We start from the raw sequence: 17,123 nt of genomic DNA, 5'->3' as shown, positions 1-17,123 counted from the left end.
AGACAAGGCAGATACCTTACCGCTTGCACCACTATTCAGGCTCCAGAGTAGATATTATTTTATAAGAATCAATAATTATGTTAATATGCAGATAAATAACTGCATTTTAACATCAATAGTATGATTATTACTATGCAATGTCTATGTATTAACAAACTTCTATTTTATATATGAGCATATGGAAAGTTCCATATGCTTTGTACTTTGTGTATTGTTACAATAATAACAGTAAAATTATGATAATATAGCTGACAAAAACTTCTATTCTAGTGTAGATTTGAGAATATGCTAAGCATAAATTAACATCTACAAAAAACATAGATATATCTTTATTGTCTTATATTACCAAAGAGAAAATGAAAATGCATAGATTTATATTTCTTGCCTAAAACAGGAAAATTCATATGATGGATGAAAAAATTAAATTTTAAAAATTGTTCAGGATGTGTGCTAATACTGCACTTTTTATCAATCTTCACTACACTTGATCTAAGCCAAAAGGCCGAGAAGCGATTGCTTACCAATCTTCTCTAAAGTCAATGTACACATCATATTAAATTTACAAGGAAAAATTAATTCCATAAATCTAAAACAATAATATAGGATAAATATTATGATTCTCTAATAAATTGTTTTGATTTTGTAAATTAATAATTAAATATATCATAGATCCTCTTTCTATGAAAAATATTCATGTTAACAAATAACAGATGCAATATAAATACTTCGTTAATTCACACATGATTTTTGCCTGCAGCAATTTGTTGGATCAATTTTTTGATTCATATTTTCATCTCTGTCTCTTGACTTGTGTGTTTAGTTCATTGACATTGAGATGATTGTCATGGGATTAAGTTTTATACTATTCAAGGACTTTGTTGTGTTTGTCATGTCTGCCTTGCCTTAAAGTAGACCCTTTACTTTTTTGTTTTAGAATGGTACTGAGGGACCAGAGCGGTAGCGAAACGGTAGGACATTTACCTTGCACGCAGCTGACCCAGGACAGAGTGGGTTCAATCCCTGCCATCCCATATGGTCCCCTGAGCCAAGAGCAATTTATGAACTCAGAAACAGGAGTAAACCCTGAGTGCTTCCAGGTATGGCCCAAAAACCAAAAAAGAAAAAAAAATAGATTGGTTGGAGACTAAATTTTTTTTATTTTTTTTTATAATTATCTTTATTTAAACACTGTGATTACAAACATGATTATAGTTGTATGATTACAGTCATGTAAAGAACACCCCCCTTCACCAGTGCAACATTCCCAGCACCAATTTCCCAGATGAAGTTTATCCACAAAGCTTAAGATTATGCTTATCTTTGAAGCTGAATATATTTCGTCAAAGTATACTTTCCTGAATGAAAGATTTGCTTCACCATACATTAATTTCTTTACTTTTGTCACTATATCCAACCACTGTCTATGGATCATGAGGGTTGCTTATGAAAAATATACAGTAAATCTTAAGGATTCCTATTTGTATGTAATTTCTCTTTTTGCTCATGCTGCTTTCAGTTTTATCTATCTGTAGTTTTCATCATTTTGTCAAGGATGTGCCTTGAGTGCTTTTCTATGGATCTCTTTTAGCTATCTGGTACTCTTCTGTCATACAAGATGCGATTGTTTGTACTCTTTAGCTCTGGAAAATTTTGACAATGATGTCCTTAACTCTTTTTTTATATTATATGTAAATCTTTATTTAAACAGCATGATTACAAGCATGTTTGTAGTTGGATTTCAGTCAAAAACAGACTACCCACTTTCATCAGTGCAACATTCCCACCACCAGTGTCCTTCTCCCAAACCCTGTCTGCATTCGCGCAACAGGTGTTCTACTTCTCTCATTCTTTAACATCGTCATGCTACCTGTTACTGTAGTTATTTCCCTAACAGTGTTCACCATTCTTTGTGGTGAGCTTCAAATTGTGAGCTGGTCCTTCCAGCCCATTCAGCCCTTAACTCTATTGTCTCTGGGCCTTATTATAGTAATGCCTTTAATTTTTCTTAAAATGCATAGATGAGTGAGACTATTCTATCTCTCTCCTTCTGACTTATTTCACTCAACATATTAGATTCAATGGACATCCATGTACAGGAAAATTTCATAACTTCATCTCTCCTGACGGCTGCATTGTATTCCATTGTGTTTATGTACCACAGTTTCTTTAACCATTCATCTGTTGAAGGGCATCTTGGTTGTTTCCAGAGTCTGGCTATTGTAAATAGCGCTGCAATGAATATAGGTGTGAGGAAGGGATTTTTTTTTGTAATGGTTTTTATTTTTTTTTCAAACAGAAAAAGCCATTTAATCACACATATACATTCATAGGTCTTTAAACAAAATGTAATATAAAATATAAAAAAAACCAAAACCCCACAACAAAAAAAAATTACATTTACTTATAAACTGCTTAACAGCTGGTGGGTTGGCTGACAGGGCTGCCCAAGAAAAGCAAAAGCAGATATAATGAGGTACATTTTCAATGAATAACCACCACAGATCATGTGAACTGCTCTAGCAGCCCAGTCACCTGTTCCCCAATCTCGCCTCCTTAGAGACAAACCAGGGCAGTCCTCCCATGAATTGAGGGCTCCAGCTATATCGATAAGCACCTCAAAGAACAGACAAAACAAACAAAACAAAGAAAAAAAACTAAAACAAACAAACAAAAATCACGCCATGGTCTTGAATCTTGAATTAAGAAACATGGTATAGCACATAACGAAAGAGAAGAAAGGAAGAAAGAAAAAAAATAAATATAATTGGGGACAACACTTTCAATAATTGCACCCAAACAAAAAAATCGACCAAAATAGATAAATAAATCAAAAATAATAACAATAATAAATAAAGGTAATATATATATATTTATATAAAAATAACCAAGATTTTGTGTTTTTTGTATTTGTTTTTTCCCTCCTGCCCTGGCACAGTAAATGTTGGGGTCATTCGAAAAGGAATTCACTTGGCCTAAGAAATATGGGGTTTCTCTGTCCTTGGAGCATACTGTCATGGGATCAACTCTAGACTTTGCTCATGATCAGGATCCTTTACTTTCCCGATGGTGGTTTTTTTTTTTGTTTTGTTTTTGTTTTTTTTGGTGTGTGGAAGACTTCTCCTCTATGTTTAGAGGTCTCAGTATCTGCACAGATCCTGAGGTGGGACTTATGATGAAGTCAGTCTTTGTGGTTCTAGAGGTTCTGTTACCTCAGTATCATTTTAATCCATCTTCTGTGGCTGGTGATCTTGGTCTTTGCACTGAACCTAGGGTGGCACCTAGGATAGCGTCTTTCTTTGTGCTTCCAAAAGCCCCATTCCGTTACAATTATCTCTGCCAGACCTTTTGGGACTGGGGATCATGATTATTGTGCAGGTCATAGTTCAAGCCCTAATATTGGTCCCAAGATGTATACAGTCTGGTCGTGGTTCTTGCAGCCAGTCATCTGCCAATCCCGATCTTGGTTTTTGGACTAACTAAAGGGTGCCAAGACTTCTGGTTTTGTCTTGTCATTAGTTGGTAAGGTAGGCTAATCTGCTCTAAGGTCAAGATGTTCGCATTTTCCTCATCAGGATAACATGTTAGAGCTGGGCCTTGTTGTTAGTCCCGCTGTATCAAGGCTGTCCCGGATAAAGTTTGTTTCCTGCAGCTGTTGTGAAGAGCTGTGCCGTTTCTATGTCGGGGATCAAGGGTTCAAGGCTGAATGAATGGTATCTAATCACCTGAGGTCTAAGTTGATTCCACATGACATATTTTCAAAGCAGGAGATATCCCCATATTGTAAACAACTATGAGTTCCTATCTCTAGTAGATAGGAGCTCTTTTTATTTTTTTTATATGTAAGATTTCCCCTTTACTTAGTGTGCCTTTGCAGGGGGAAGTGGGGCTACATTATAATGTCTGTATATATGTGGGTGGATTGATGGGATAACCGAAACAGGTCACATACTCAAAAACAAGGGGGGAAAAAAAAAGGAAATTAAAAAAGTATGTGCTCACCAATATATATGTAGGACAATCATTTAAAAAAATAAATTAACCGGGAGGAGCTCATGGGGCACCCTGGGTTTTCCCCACTCCCAGGCCGGGTCTGGGGACCGGCCTAGGTTGGGCTTAAATCCCTGTCCTTCGGGCTTGGGAGGGTCTCTCTCCCTTCCTGGAGCTGGATTTTTAGCAGCACGGGCGGGCAGCTGGCAGACCTCCGTATGTGCCAGCGGCCTTTTGGCCTGGCCTAGGGTGGGGGGCCCGGACCTGGGTCACCCGAACCCCCTCTCCCCCTTTCCTCCGGATCTCCAGGTGGGTTCCTGGGAGGAGCTCATGGGGCACCCTGGGTTTTCCCTACTCCCAGGCCGGGTCTGGGGACCGGCCTAGGTTGGGCTTAAATCCCTGTCCTTCGGGCTTGGGAGGGTCTCTCTCCCTTCCTGGAGCTGGATTTTTAGCAGCACGGGCGGGCAGCTGGCAGACCTCCGTATGTGCCAGCGGCCTTTTGGCCTGGCCTAGGGTGGGGGGCCCGGACCTGGGTCACCCGAACCCCCTCTCCCCCTTTCCTCCGGATCTCCAGGTGGGTTTCTGGGAGGAGCTCATGGGGCACCCTGGGTTTTCCCCACTCCCAGGCCGGGTCTGGGGACCGGCCTAGGTTGGGCTTAAATCCCTGTCCTTCGGGCTTGGGAGGGTCTCTCTCCCTTCCTGGAGCTGGATTTTTAGCAGCACGGGCGGGCAGCTGGCAGACCTCCGTATGTGCCAGCGGCCTTTTGGCCTGGCTAGGGTGGGGGGCCCGGACCTGGGTCACCCGAACCCCCTCTCCCCATTTCCTCCGGATCTCCAGGTGGGTTTCTGGGAGGAGCTCATGGGGCACCCTGGGTTTTCCCCACTCCCAGGCCGGCTCCAGAGGTTGGATCAGGGGGTGGCGTTTGATCTGGGGGGTGGCAGATAATTTCTCAGCTATACTCAGGCTGTCACTGGCAATTTCATACCAGTCTACATTTTGAAACCGCGCGGGGGCTAGCCCCCCGCGCGATCATATGCTCCTCCCAACCATCAGTACCCCAGATTTACCCTTCTTAACTTCAGTAACACACAGCTTCAATCTCTGACCAAAGACATACAGTAGATCTTACAAATCCCAGAACTATTTAGAAGGACATAAATCGAACACATATTGAACACATATATCTTTTGAATATTTTATGATTATTTTCTTTAACTGCTGTAACTCTCTATATATTCTTCTACCATGATGTTTCTATCCACTTTTCATCTTGTCTTTTCTTTGTAAGCTGTTCAGTAAGGATTGTGGTGGAACTGTCCCTCAGTTTGATGCCTATGATTGAACTATGTCATGGAAATTGCTGGTCTTGTTCCTATTGCCTCCAGATGCACCAATAACACTTCGTGGCATTGATCCTTGTTTGCATAGACACATTAAAATGGGAAAACACTATACATACAGATTAGTTATTATCTAATAAATCTCATTACAATGTACCTTACACCCTGAATATTGATATAATGACCTGGCATAGGCCCCAGTTGAATGGGCATTCTCCATTCACGCTGGAACCAGGCAAGCTATCTACGAAACATCCAAGGTCTTTTATAGCAACAGTTGGAAGCAGTCCTCTACCAGGAAAGACACTACCAAGGGTGTGACATCGACCTCCTAAAAAGACACTTCCGTTTACACTGAGAAGACGTGACAACAACAATGACCTGCGAGAAGACATGACAACAACGATGACCTGCTCTACAGGACATGGTTCTCTCTATTGCCCCTTAAGTGTGAGGTGAAACGAGAGGATGCTCTGCACCATCCTGACTGCAATATGGGATATGCAGACTCCAGGATCTTTAATACAGAAGAATGATACCAACAACAGAGACTATGTGAGGAATGGAGGTGTATTGCCACTACAGACTATGACTTGAATTGGACAAACTAGTTTGCCTGGAGCCTAGAGTAAGTCCTGTGCCAGGAAACTTCAGGGGTAGGGTCTCCATGTATTTAGACCATAATTTGTCTTTCCATGTCCCTTATGTTTTGGTGGGCCTATGCAAACAAATGCCACTTTAATATCGTTTTTTACTATGTTCTCTTGACTCTAATCCTTAAGAAAAACAACCCATTAAAACTTTTGAGGTTAACTTAAACTAGTAAGCATGTGCATGGAACTAGATAAATGTACTTTGCCCTCAATGTTTAAAGAGTTACATAAGTCTAATATCTTTAGATTATATGGTGTGCTGCTAAGAAACAATATGTACTACAACTGGGGATTTGAGGGACAAAGTAATTGTATTGTACATGGGTTCAGTTTTGTTTTTCTTAATGTTCTTTGGCTGAAAGTTCAAGGCTGGGATATCATCGATGGAACTACTGAGAATCTTGTTTATGGGTGATTGGGCTTCCACTGTAACTTTACCCTGTCCTCTTTCTTGCATCTTTGTTGTCATAATTAAAATAATAAAAAAAATTAATTAATTAATTAATTAAAAACAAAACAAAACGAAAACAAAAAAACAAAACAAAAAACAAAACAAAACAAAAAAATAAATAAAAATAAAATAAATTAATGAAATTTTTAAGGAACCAAAGTGGTGCAGAGGACTACCTTACATTTGGGGGAGAGCAGGTAAGAGGCGGTGTATTACAGGTTTTATGCCTATGTTGGAAGTACAGTTTTTCCCATTATCTTTTGGATTTTTCTTGTGGTGTGTGGGTTCCCAGGCATCTTCCTAACACATCCCCTGACCTTCTTCAGATTATTAAAATTTGCGGCAGGGAGGTCTTGGAAGAGTTCTTGCATTGGGGATACTTTTGGAGCTAGGCCCAGTTTCAAGGAACAGTCCCCGTTAGGGAGAGTTAGTAGGGAGGGCCTCGCAGCATGAGTCCACAGGGGAGTTGGCTGTCTTTTCTTTCAGGAGACGAGGTGTGGGTTTATCTGGGTGTCCCCTCGCCTGGGTGCAGGGTACTGGTTCGTTGAGTAGGAGGTCGATCTTGATGCCTAATAGAATAAGGACTGAGGGTGAAAAATTTTAATATGGTGGAAGATCTGGATGGGATTGAGGGGTAAAGGGATAGTTGGATTTCCGGAGGGGAGAAAGGGGAAGGTATATGGGAAGGGTATGAAGGAAGAGAAAAGAGAAAATACCTTAGAGAGAAAAGGGAAAGAGAAAGGGAAAAAAGTAATAAGCAGAATAGAGAAAAAAAGAAAGAAAAGTAGTAAGAAGAGAGGAGAGAATAGCAAGGGAAAGCTGGTTTGATTAAAAATGTTCGAAGAATAGAGCCTGTGGTTTAAGTCTGTACGTCTCAGGTACTGCTTCAATGATCTGAATGATCACGTGCTTCAATTCCTAAATGGAGGTATTACCTAGAGATAAAGTGTATGTTAAAGAGTTTTCTCGTGGCCATCTCATAGTGCATGCAAGGTATGGTATCCCGTGTGGTATCCCGAATTGCCACTTTAGTTTGTCCGCCCTTTGTATCCAAGGGCGCCTGTGGACAGAAAAGCTAAGAGGTTATTTAAAATATAGTAAGATAAAGGCATTAAAAGGTAGTGTTATGGTATGTTGCCATTGCAGTCCGTGATTTCCCTTGGTGTTCTATACTTGTGTTCCTGTATACGAACTCCAAGGGATTATTGTGGGCCTTTGTTGTAGAAGACTGATTACCTACCTGTTCTCTCTATGCTGCCGTTTCTGTTGTTATTGTTTTCTTTATGGTATATTGTGTAATCAAAATTTTGCATTATTTCTTTTTCATGTATTTTGGACACTGCTCCCACGTATATGTTGACTATTACAGTGTTTGGAGTTTCTACCATGTTAAACCCAGTTATTTGATTGTTAAGTATTAGTTGTGTATAAAATATGTGTTCTAGGTGTTTCAGAATAGTGCTACCATTCTGTATTTTTCTTTTGTCTTCTGACTTACTTCGTTTAACATAACCTGATCTAGGTCCATCCATGTTGCTGCAAAGTCTGTGATTGTATCATTTCTAACTGCCATGTAATATTCCATTACATATATATATACCACATCTTAATAATCCATTCATCTGTTGTTGGACATCGAGGTTGGTTCCAAGATTTGGCTATTATACTGATTGCTGCAATAAATAGTGGGGTGCATACGTATTTTGGAATGAATGTCCTTCCATCTTGGGGGTATATGCCTAGGAGAGCAATTGCTGGGTCAAATGGCAGCTCAATTCTGAGTTCTTTGAGCACTATCCAGACTTTTCTCCATAGATGTTGGACTAGGGGGCATTCCCACCAGCAGTGGATGAGAGTTCCTTTCATACCGCATCCTCGCCAACAAAGGTTGTTTCCATTATTTTTGATGTGAGCCAACCTCACTGGTGTGAGGTGGTATCTCATTGTTGTCTTGATTTGGATCTCCTGTTGATGAGTGAAGGTGAGCATGTTTTCATGTGTTTGTTGGCCATCCTTCTGTCTTCCTCAGAGAAGTGTCTATTCATTTCATCTCCCCATTTTTTATGGCTTTATTTGGTTTTGAGGGGCTCAGCTTTCTGAGCGCTTTGTATGTTCTAGATATCAGCCCTTTATCTGATATATCAAGTGAAAAGATTTTTTCCCATTCTGTTAGCTGTCTTCTTGCGTTAAGTAGGGTTTCTTTTGCCATGCAGAAGCTTTTTAGTTTGATGTAGTCCCATTTGTTTATATTTGATGCTAACGTTTTTGCCATTGGTGCTCCATTCTCAAAGACCCTTTTAATATAAAGGTCTTCGAGTGTTCTGCCTATTTTATTCTCGATAAACTTTATAGATTCAGGTCTGATTTCCAGGTCTTTGATTCATTTTGAGTTGACTTTTGTATAAGGAGTGAGATATGGGTCGATTTTCACTTTTGTACATGTGAGTTTCCAGTTGTACCAACACCATTTGTTGAATAGGCTTTCTTTGTTCCATTTCATATTCTTGCCTCTTTTATCAAATATTAGTTGGCTGTATATCTGGGGGTTTATGTCTGGGAATTCTGCTCTGATCCACTGGTCTGAGGTCCTGTCTCTGTTCCAGTACCATGCTGTTTTAATTACTATGGCATTATAGTATAGTTTCAAGGTAGGTAAGGAGATGTCTCCCAACTTCTCATTTTTCAGTATGTGTTTGGCTATCCTGGGTCTTTTGTGGTTCCAGATGAGTTTTGTAATTGATTGTTCTATTTCTTTAAAGAATTGTGCCTGGATTTGGATAGGGATTGCATTAAATCTATATAGCAGTTTGGGTAAGATAGTCATTTTGACTATGTTAATTCTACGTATCCATGAGGATGGGATGTTCTTCCATTTCTTTAGATCGTCTTCAATTTCTTTCTGAAGTGTTTTGAAGTTTCCCTGGTATAGGTCTTTCACTTCTCTTGTAAGGTTGATTCCTAGATATTTGATGTTTTTTGATACTATCTTAAATGGGCTTGTATTTTTAATCTCTCTTTCCTCAACTTCATTGTTTGTATATAAAAACGCTACTGTCTTTTGTGTATTGACTTTGTATCCAGCCACTTTGCTGTATTGGTTGATTGTTTCTAGAAGTTTTTCTGTGGACTCTTTAGGGTTTTTCATGTATATCATCATATCGTCAGCAAATAGAGCTAGCTTGTGTTTCTCTTTCCCTACTTGAATTCCTTTGATTCCCTTCTCTTGTCGGATTGCTATTGTTAGGACTTCTAAGATTATATTGAATAAGAGTGGAGAGAGTGGACAGCCTTGCCTAGTTCCTGACCTTAGTGGGAATGCTTCTAGTTTCTCGCCATTAAGTATAATGTTGGCTGTAGGCTTTTCATAAATAGCTGTAACTATCTTAAGGAAGGTGCCTTCTAACCCTATTTTGCTGAGTGTCTTTAACATGAAAGGATGTTGGATTTTGTCAAACGCCTTCTCGGCATTGATTGATATGATCATGTGGTTTTTGTCTTTCATGTTGTTGATGTGATGTATCATGTTTATTGATTTGCGTATGTTGAACCAACCTTGCATTCCTGGTATGAATCCCACTTGATTGTGATGTATGATCTTTTTGATGAAGTGTTGGATTCGGTTTGCTAAGATTTTGTTGAGTATCTTTGCATCTATGTTCATTAGTGAGATTGGTCTGTAGTTTTCTTTTTTGGTGGTGTCTTTGCCTTCTTTGGGAATGAGTGTGATATTAGCCTCATAAAAGGAGTTGGGTAGGATTCCTGTTTTTTCTATGGTTTGGAAAAGCCTATGGAACAGTGGTAATAAGTCTTCTTGAAATGTTTGATAGAATTCACCTGTAAATCCATCTGGGCCTGGGCATTTGTTCTTAGGGAGTTTTTTTAATTACATATTCAATTTCCTCTGAAGTGATTGGACTGTTTAAACTTTCTAGATCTTCCTTTTCCAGTCTTGGAAGAGGGTGTTTGTCCAAGAATCTTTCGATTTCTAGTGGGTTCTCTAGCCTAGTTGAATAAAGTTGTTCATAATATGATCTCATGATATGTTGTATTTCTTGGGGTTCTGTTGTAATCTCTCCCCTTTCATTCGTGATCCTAGTGATTTGGGTGTTTTCCCTCTTTTTGTTTGGTGAGTTTTGCCAATGGTTTGTCTATCTTGTTTATTTTTTCGAAAAACCAACTCCTGGTCTCATTGATTTTTTGTATTGTTTTCTTAGTTTCGATGTTGTTTATTTCTGCTCTGGTTTTTATTATTTCTTGCCTTCTGGTTGTGGTTGGATTTCTCTGTTGCTATTGTTCCAATTCTTTAAGGTGATCTTTTAAACTGTTGGTTTTGTTATTTTCCTGTTTCTTGACATAGGCCTGTATTACTATGAGTTTCCCCCGAATTACTGCTTTTGCTGTATCCCATAAATTTTGACATGTTGTCTCTTCATTGTCATTTGTCTCAAGGAATCTTTTTATTTCTTCCTTGAGTTGTTCTTTGATCCAGCTGTTGTTAAGCAGCATGTTGTTTAATCTCCAGGTATTAGTTTTCCTCCATTGCTTCTTCTTGACATCAATTATAAGCTCTGTTGCATAGTGATCTGAAAGGGTACTTCTAATGATCCTTACCTTTGTGGTCTTATATAAGTTGGCTTTGTATCCTAAGACATGGTCTATTCTGGAGAAGGTTCCATGTGGGTTTGAGAAAAATGTATATTCTACTTTCTGGGGATGGAGGTCTCTATATAAGTCTATTAGCCCTAAATCTTCTAATTTTTCTTTTAAAGCTCTTATTTCTTTGCTATTTTTCTGTTTGGAGGATCTGTCCAGTGGTGATAGTGGAGTATTGAGGTCCCCTATTATTATCACAATTCCCTTCATGTGTTTCTCCAGGTTTGCCAGTAGTTGCCTCACATATTTTGGTGACTCTACATTAGGTGCATAGATATTGAGCAGTGTTAGTGTATCTTGATCTAATGTTCCCCTGATCAGTAAGTAGTGACCCTCTTTGTCTCTGATCACTTTCTTGAGGTTGAATACAATTTGGTCTGATATAAGAATGGCTGTCCCTGCTCTTTTTTGTTTTCCATTGGCCTGAATAATTACTTTCCACCCTTTTATTCTAAGCCTGTGCTTATCCTGTAACTGTAGGTGTGTTTCTTGCAGACAGCAGAAGTCCGGTTTATTTTTCCTAACCCAGTTCTCTACTATGTGTCTTTTAATTGGAGAGTTTAGTCCGTTAACATTTAGGGAAATTATTGATAGAGAGGACTGTTGTGCAGTTGTATTGTGTGGAGTGGTTGTTGTTACAATCGGGGGTTTGGATTGTGTAATTTGTTTCTGAGTAAGTCGCTTAGGATCGGCTTAGTTTGCACAAATAGTTCAAGTTCGTTCATGTTTGAGGATGTTTTTAGTCTGCCCTCCCATATGAATGATAGTTTTGCTGGGTATTGGACCCTGGGTTGGAAATTTCTTTCATTCAGTCGTTTAAATATGTCATTCCACTGTCTTCTTGCTTGAATTATTTCAAATGGGAGATCTGGTTTGATTCTTATGTCCTTTCCTTTGTACTTGAGTTTTTTTTCTCCCTTATTTCTTTCAGGAGTTCCTCTTTATCTTTGTTTTTTGCCATTTGGATTATTATGTGTCTTGGTGTGGGTTTTTTAGGGTCTATTTTATTAGGGACTCTCTTGACTTCTTGGATTTCTCCTGAATTGTCTTTCCAGAGGGTGGGAAAATTCTCTGTTATTATCTCCCTGACCACCTGTTCTTCCCCCTTCCCTATTTCCTCCCCTTCTGGTATACCCACAATTCTTAGATTGTTTCTTTTGTCCTTGTTCATTAGATATTGGATTTTTCCTTCCAGTGCTTTGCCTTTTATTTCTTTGTTGGTTTCTTTATCATTTTTTGATTGCAGTTTTCCTTCGAGTTCTTCGATGTGCTTCTCCAACTCTGTGTTTCTACTCGTAAGGCTTGCTACTTTGTCTTTTAAATCCTTCACTTCTTTTTGTATGGAATCTCTCATGTTCTTTGACATTTCTTCTTTAATTTGGCTGATTCGTTCGTCCATGGATTTCTTATACTCGGTTGCTAGGGTTTCTTTCATTTGTTTTAGTAATTCTTGCATTTCCTTCCTCATGACCGCTTTTAGGTCTTCTTCCCCTGGATCTGTGTGTTTTGGTGGACTTGGAAACTTGATAGGGCTTGTCATGGTGTCTCCAGTTATAAGGGATCTCCTTGATTTACGCATAATTCTTTGTATTTAATGGTGTGTTTTGGAGTGCTGTGACTTTTAATTTCGGCCTGCTTTGGTATTCTTCCTGAAAGTGTTTCTAGAGGGGCTGTTGGGTGAGTTTGTTGAACCTAGCCTTTTCTCCTCCCCTTTGCTACCTAGAGTTCAGCCTTCCTGCAGTGGGTCTTGTCCCTTTTCTGCTCCTTATTTCTGTCAGCAGTGCAGTTCCACTCCTGGCCACAATGTTTACTGGTGCTATTGAGCCTAGTTCTCAATCCACCCTCCTTTCTCTGGGATTCAATGGAGCTCCGCCCCCTCCAAAGCTCCCTTGAATGAGTTCCCTCAGATCGACCCTGCAGGCTCTGTCCACGCCCTTGGGGAGTCCCTGGTCCGCTCCAGGGTCCAGGGGGGTGGACTGCTCTAGGTCACCTACAAGTCCAGATGGCTGGCCCTATCTCCCTATCTCCCCCGTCTATTCGGGTTGCTCAACTTGCCTTTCTAGGCACCACCCTGGGGGGAGGGGCCGGCCCAAACGCCGAGCAACAGGACAGAACCTCTCACAGGCCTCCCCAGCTGGCCCACAGGGGTCTCTGGGGGGAGGGGCAGGCCCAAACGCCGAGCCAAAGGACAGAAACTCACTCAGGCCTCCCCAGCCGGCCCACAGGGGTCTCTCAAGGAAGGGATTTTTTAATTGTATTTTTATGTTCTTGGGAAATATCCCTAGGAGTGGAATGGTTAGATCATATGGGAGGTCAGTTTCCAGTTTTTTGAGGAATCTCCATATTGTTTTTCAGAAAGGTTGGACTAGAAGTTATTCTCACCAGCAGGACCCTTCACTACTCTTTTTTTTTCCAATATCTTTTTTTCTTTATTTAAACATCTTGATTACAAATATGATTGTGATTAGGTTCCAGTCATATAAAGAACACCCCCCTTCACCAGCACAACACTCCCACCACGAGTGTCCCAAATCTCCCTCCATCACACCCCAGCCCCACCTGTACTCTAGACAGGCTTTCCAGTTCCCTCATTCATTCACATGATTATGGTAGTTTTCAGTGTAGTTATTTCTATAACTGCACTCACCACTGTATGTGGTGAGCTTCATGAAGTGAGCTGGAAGTTCCAGCCCTCCTCTCATTGTCTCTGAGGATTGTTGCAGAACAATTTTTCTTAAAACCCATAGATGAGTGAGACTATTTTGTGTGCCTCTCTCTCCCTCTGACTTCTTTCACTCAGCATGATAGACTCCTTGTACATCCATGTATACGAAAATTTCATGATTTCATCTCTCCTGATGGCTGCATAATGTTTTATTATGTATATGTATCACAGTTTCTTTAGCCATTCGTCTGTTGAAGGGCATCTTGGTTGTTTCCAGAGCCTGGCTATTGTGAATAGTGCTGCAATAAATATAGTTGTGAGGAAGGGGTTTTTGTATTGTATTCTAGTGTTCCTTGGGTATATCCCTAAGAGTGGCATAGCGGGTTTGAATGGGAACTCAATTTCCAGATTTTGGAGGAATCTCCATATCGCTTTCCATAGAGGTTGGACTAGACAGCATTCCCACCAGCAATGAATTAAGAGTTTCTTTCTCTCCACAACCCCGCCAGCACCGATTGTTTTCATTCTTTGTGATGTGTGCCAATCTCTGTGGTGGGTGATAGTATCTCATCCATCGTTGTTTTGATTTACATCTCCCTGATGATCAGTGACGAGGAGCATTTTTTCATGTGCCTTTTAGCCATTTGTATTTCATTTTTATTAAAGTGTCTGTTCATTTATTCTCCCCATTTTTGATGGGATTAGATATTTTTTCTTGTAAAGTTCTGTCAGTGTCCTGTATGTTTTTGATATAAGCCCCTTATCTGATGGGTATTGGGTGAATAGTTTCTCCCACATGGTGGGTGGCTGTTTTATCCTGGCACTATTTCTTTTGATGTGCAGAAGCTTCTAAGATTAATGTATTTCTATTTGTTGAACTCTGTTTCCACTTGTTTGGAGAGTGCAGTTTCCTCCTTGAAGATGCCTTTAGTCTCAATGTCATGGAGTTTTTACCGATGTGTTGTTCTATATACCTTATGGTATCAGTTCTGATATCTAAGTCGTTAATCCATTTGGATATTTTTGTTTGTTTGTTTTTGGGCCACACCCAGTGACACTCAAGGGTTACTCCTGGCTATGTGCTCAGAATCGCTCCTGGCTTGGGGGACCTTATGGGACCCCGGGGGGAATTGAACCGTGGTCCATCCTAGGCTAGCGCTGGCAAGGCAGACACCTTACCTCTAGCGCCACCACACAGGCCCAATCCATTTGGATTTTACCTTCGGACATGATTTTAACTGGGGGTCTATTTTCGCATTTTTGCAAGTGGCTAACCAGCTCTGCCAGCACCACTTGTTGAAGATGTTTTCTCTGCTCCACTTAGGATTTCTTATTCCTTTGTCAAAGATTAGGTGATTGTATGTCTGGGGAACATTTTCTGAGAACTCAAGCCTATTCCACTGATCTGAGGTTCTGTCTTTATTCCGATACTATGCTGTTTTGATAACTATTGCTTTGTAGTACAGTTTAAAGTTGGGGAAAGTTATGGCTCCTGTTTTCCTTTTCCCTAGGAGTGCTTTAGCTATTCAAGGGTGTTTATTGTTCCAGTTGAACTTCATAAGTGTTTGATCCACTTCTTTGAAGAATGTACAATGCTTTGGGGATTATTGCAAATTTAATGATGTTAATCCTGCCAATCCATTTGCAGGGTACGTATTTCCATTTTTGTGTGTCCTCTCTTATTTCTTGAAGCAGGGCTTTATAGTTTTCTTTGTATAGGTCCTTCACCTCTTTGGTCAAGTTGACTCCAAGATATTTGAGTTTGTGTGGCACTAATGTGAATGGGATTGCCTTCTTGCCATATATCTATTCCCTATCATATTAGTATATAAAAAGGCCATTAATTTCTGTGTGTTAATTTTGAAGCCTGTAACATTGCTATATGAGTCTATTGTTTCTAGAAGCTTTTTGGTAGAGATTTTAGGTTTTTCTAAGTAGAGTATTATGTCATCTGTAAACAGCGAGAGCTTGATTTTTTCCTTTCCTATCTGAATTACCTTGATATCTTTTTCTTCCTGGTCGCTATAGCAAGCACTTCCAGTACTATTTTGTAGAGGATTGGTGAGAGCATACAGCCTTGTCTTGTACCAGTATTTAGAGGAAAGCCTTTTAGTTTTTCTTCATTGAGGATAATATTTGCCATTGGCTTGTGGTAGATGGCTTTAACTAGATTGAGAAAGGTTCCTTTCATTCCAATCTTGCTGAGAGTTTTTATCAAGAATGGGTGTTTGATGTTATCAAATGCTTTCTTTTTGTCTATTGATATGAACATGTGATTTTTATTTTTCTTGTTGTTGATGTTGTGTATGATGTTGATAGATTTACAGATGATAAACCATCCTTGCATTCCTGGGATGAAACCTACTTGGTTGTTGTGTATGATCTTGTTGATGATGGATTGAATCCTATTTGCCAGGATTTTGTTGAAGATATTTGCATCTGCATTCATCTGCATGTAATTTTCTCTTTTGGAAGCATCTCTGTCTGATTTTGCTATCAAGGCGATGTTGGCTTCATAAAAGATGTTTGGGAGTGTTCCCGTTTTTTCAATTTCAAGGAAGAGCCTGGCTAGGATTGGTAGTAGGTCCTCTTGAATGGTTTGAAAGAATTCATTAGTATATCCATCTGGGCCTGGGCTTTTCTTTTTGGGCAGATGTTTGATTACAGTTTCAATTTCCTCAATAGTGATGGGGGTGTTTATATATGCTATATCCTCCTTACTTAACTGTGGAATGTTATAAGTGTCCAAGAATTTATCCATTTCTTCTAGGTTCTCATGTTTAGTAGCATAAAGTTTCTCAAAGTAGACTGATTACCCTTTGGATCTCTGCAGTATCTGTCATGATCTCCCCCTTCTCATTTCTAATATGATTTATCAGGTTTCTCTCTCTTTCTTTGTGAGTCTATCAATCTTGTTTATTTTTTCAAAGAACCAACTTCTGCTTTCGTTGATCTTTCGGATTGTTTTTTGGGTTTCCACTTCATTGATTTCTGCTCTCAGCTTTGTTATTTCTTTTTGTCTTCCTTTTTTTGTGTCCTTTTGTTGAGCACTTTCTAATTCTATGAGCTGCATCATTAAGCTATTCAGGTAGGCCCCTTCTTCCTTCCTGATGTGTGCTTGCAAAGCTATAAATTTTCCTCTAAGGACTGCTTTTGCTGTGTCCCTTGATTCTGGCAGTTTGTGTCTTCATTATCATTTGTTTCTAGGAAAGTTTTGATTTTCACTTTGATTTCATCTCGGATCCACTGGTTGTTCAGTAGCAGGCTGTTTAATTTCCAATTGTAAAAGTTTTTCTTTTGTGTGCCTTTGTGGTTCACATCTAATTTCAGAGCCTTGTGGTCAGCAAAGGTAAGATTTCTATACTCTTGATTT

General features: G+C 39.6%; 1 pseudogene; it reads right to left on the bottom strand.

The window, feature by feature from the left end:
- Positions 1 to 402: 402 nt before the first annotated feature.
- On the bottom strand, positions 403 to 514 carry LOC126032850 (uncharacterized; annotated as a pseudogene).
- Positions 515 to 17,123: the final 16,609 nt, after the last annotated feature.

This window comes from Suncus etruscus, chromosome 16, assembly GCF_024139225.1.
Source record: "Suncus etruscus isolate mSunEtr1 chromosome 16, mSunEtr1.pri.cur, whole genome shotgun sequence".
Lineage (NCBI taxonomy): Eukaryota > Metazoa > Chordata > Mammalia > Eulipotyphla > Soricidae > Suncus > Suncus etruscus.
Note: the sequence above shows the minus strand (reverse complement) of the source record. Positions and strands in the feature narration are given on the sequence as shown.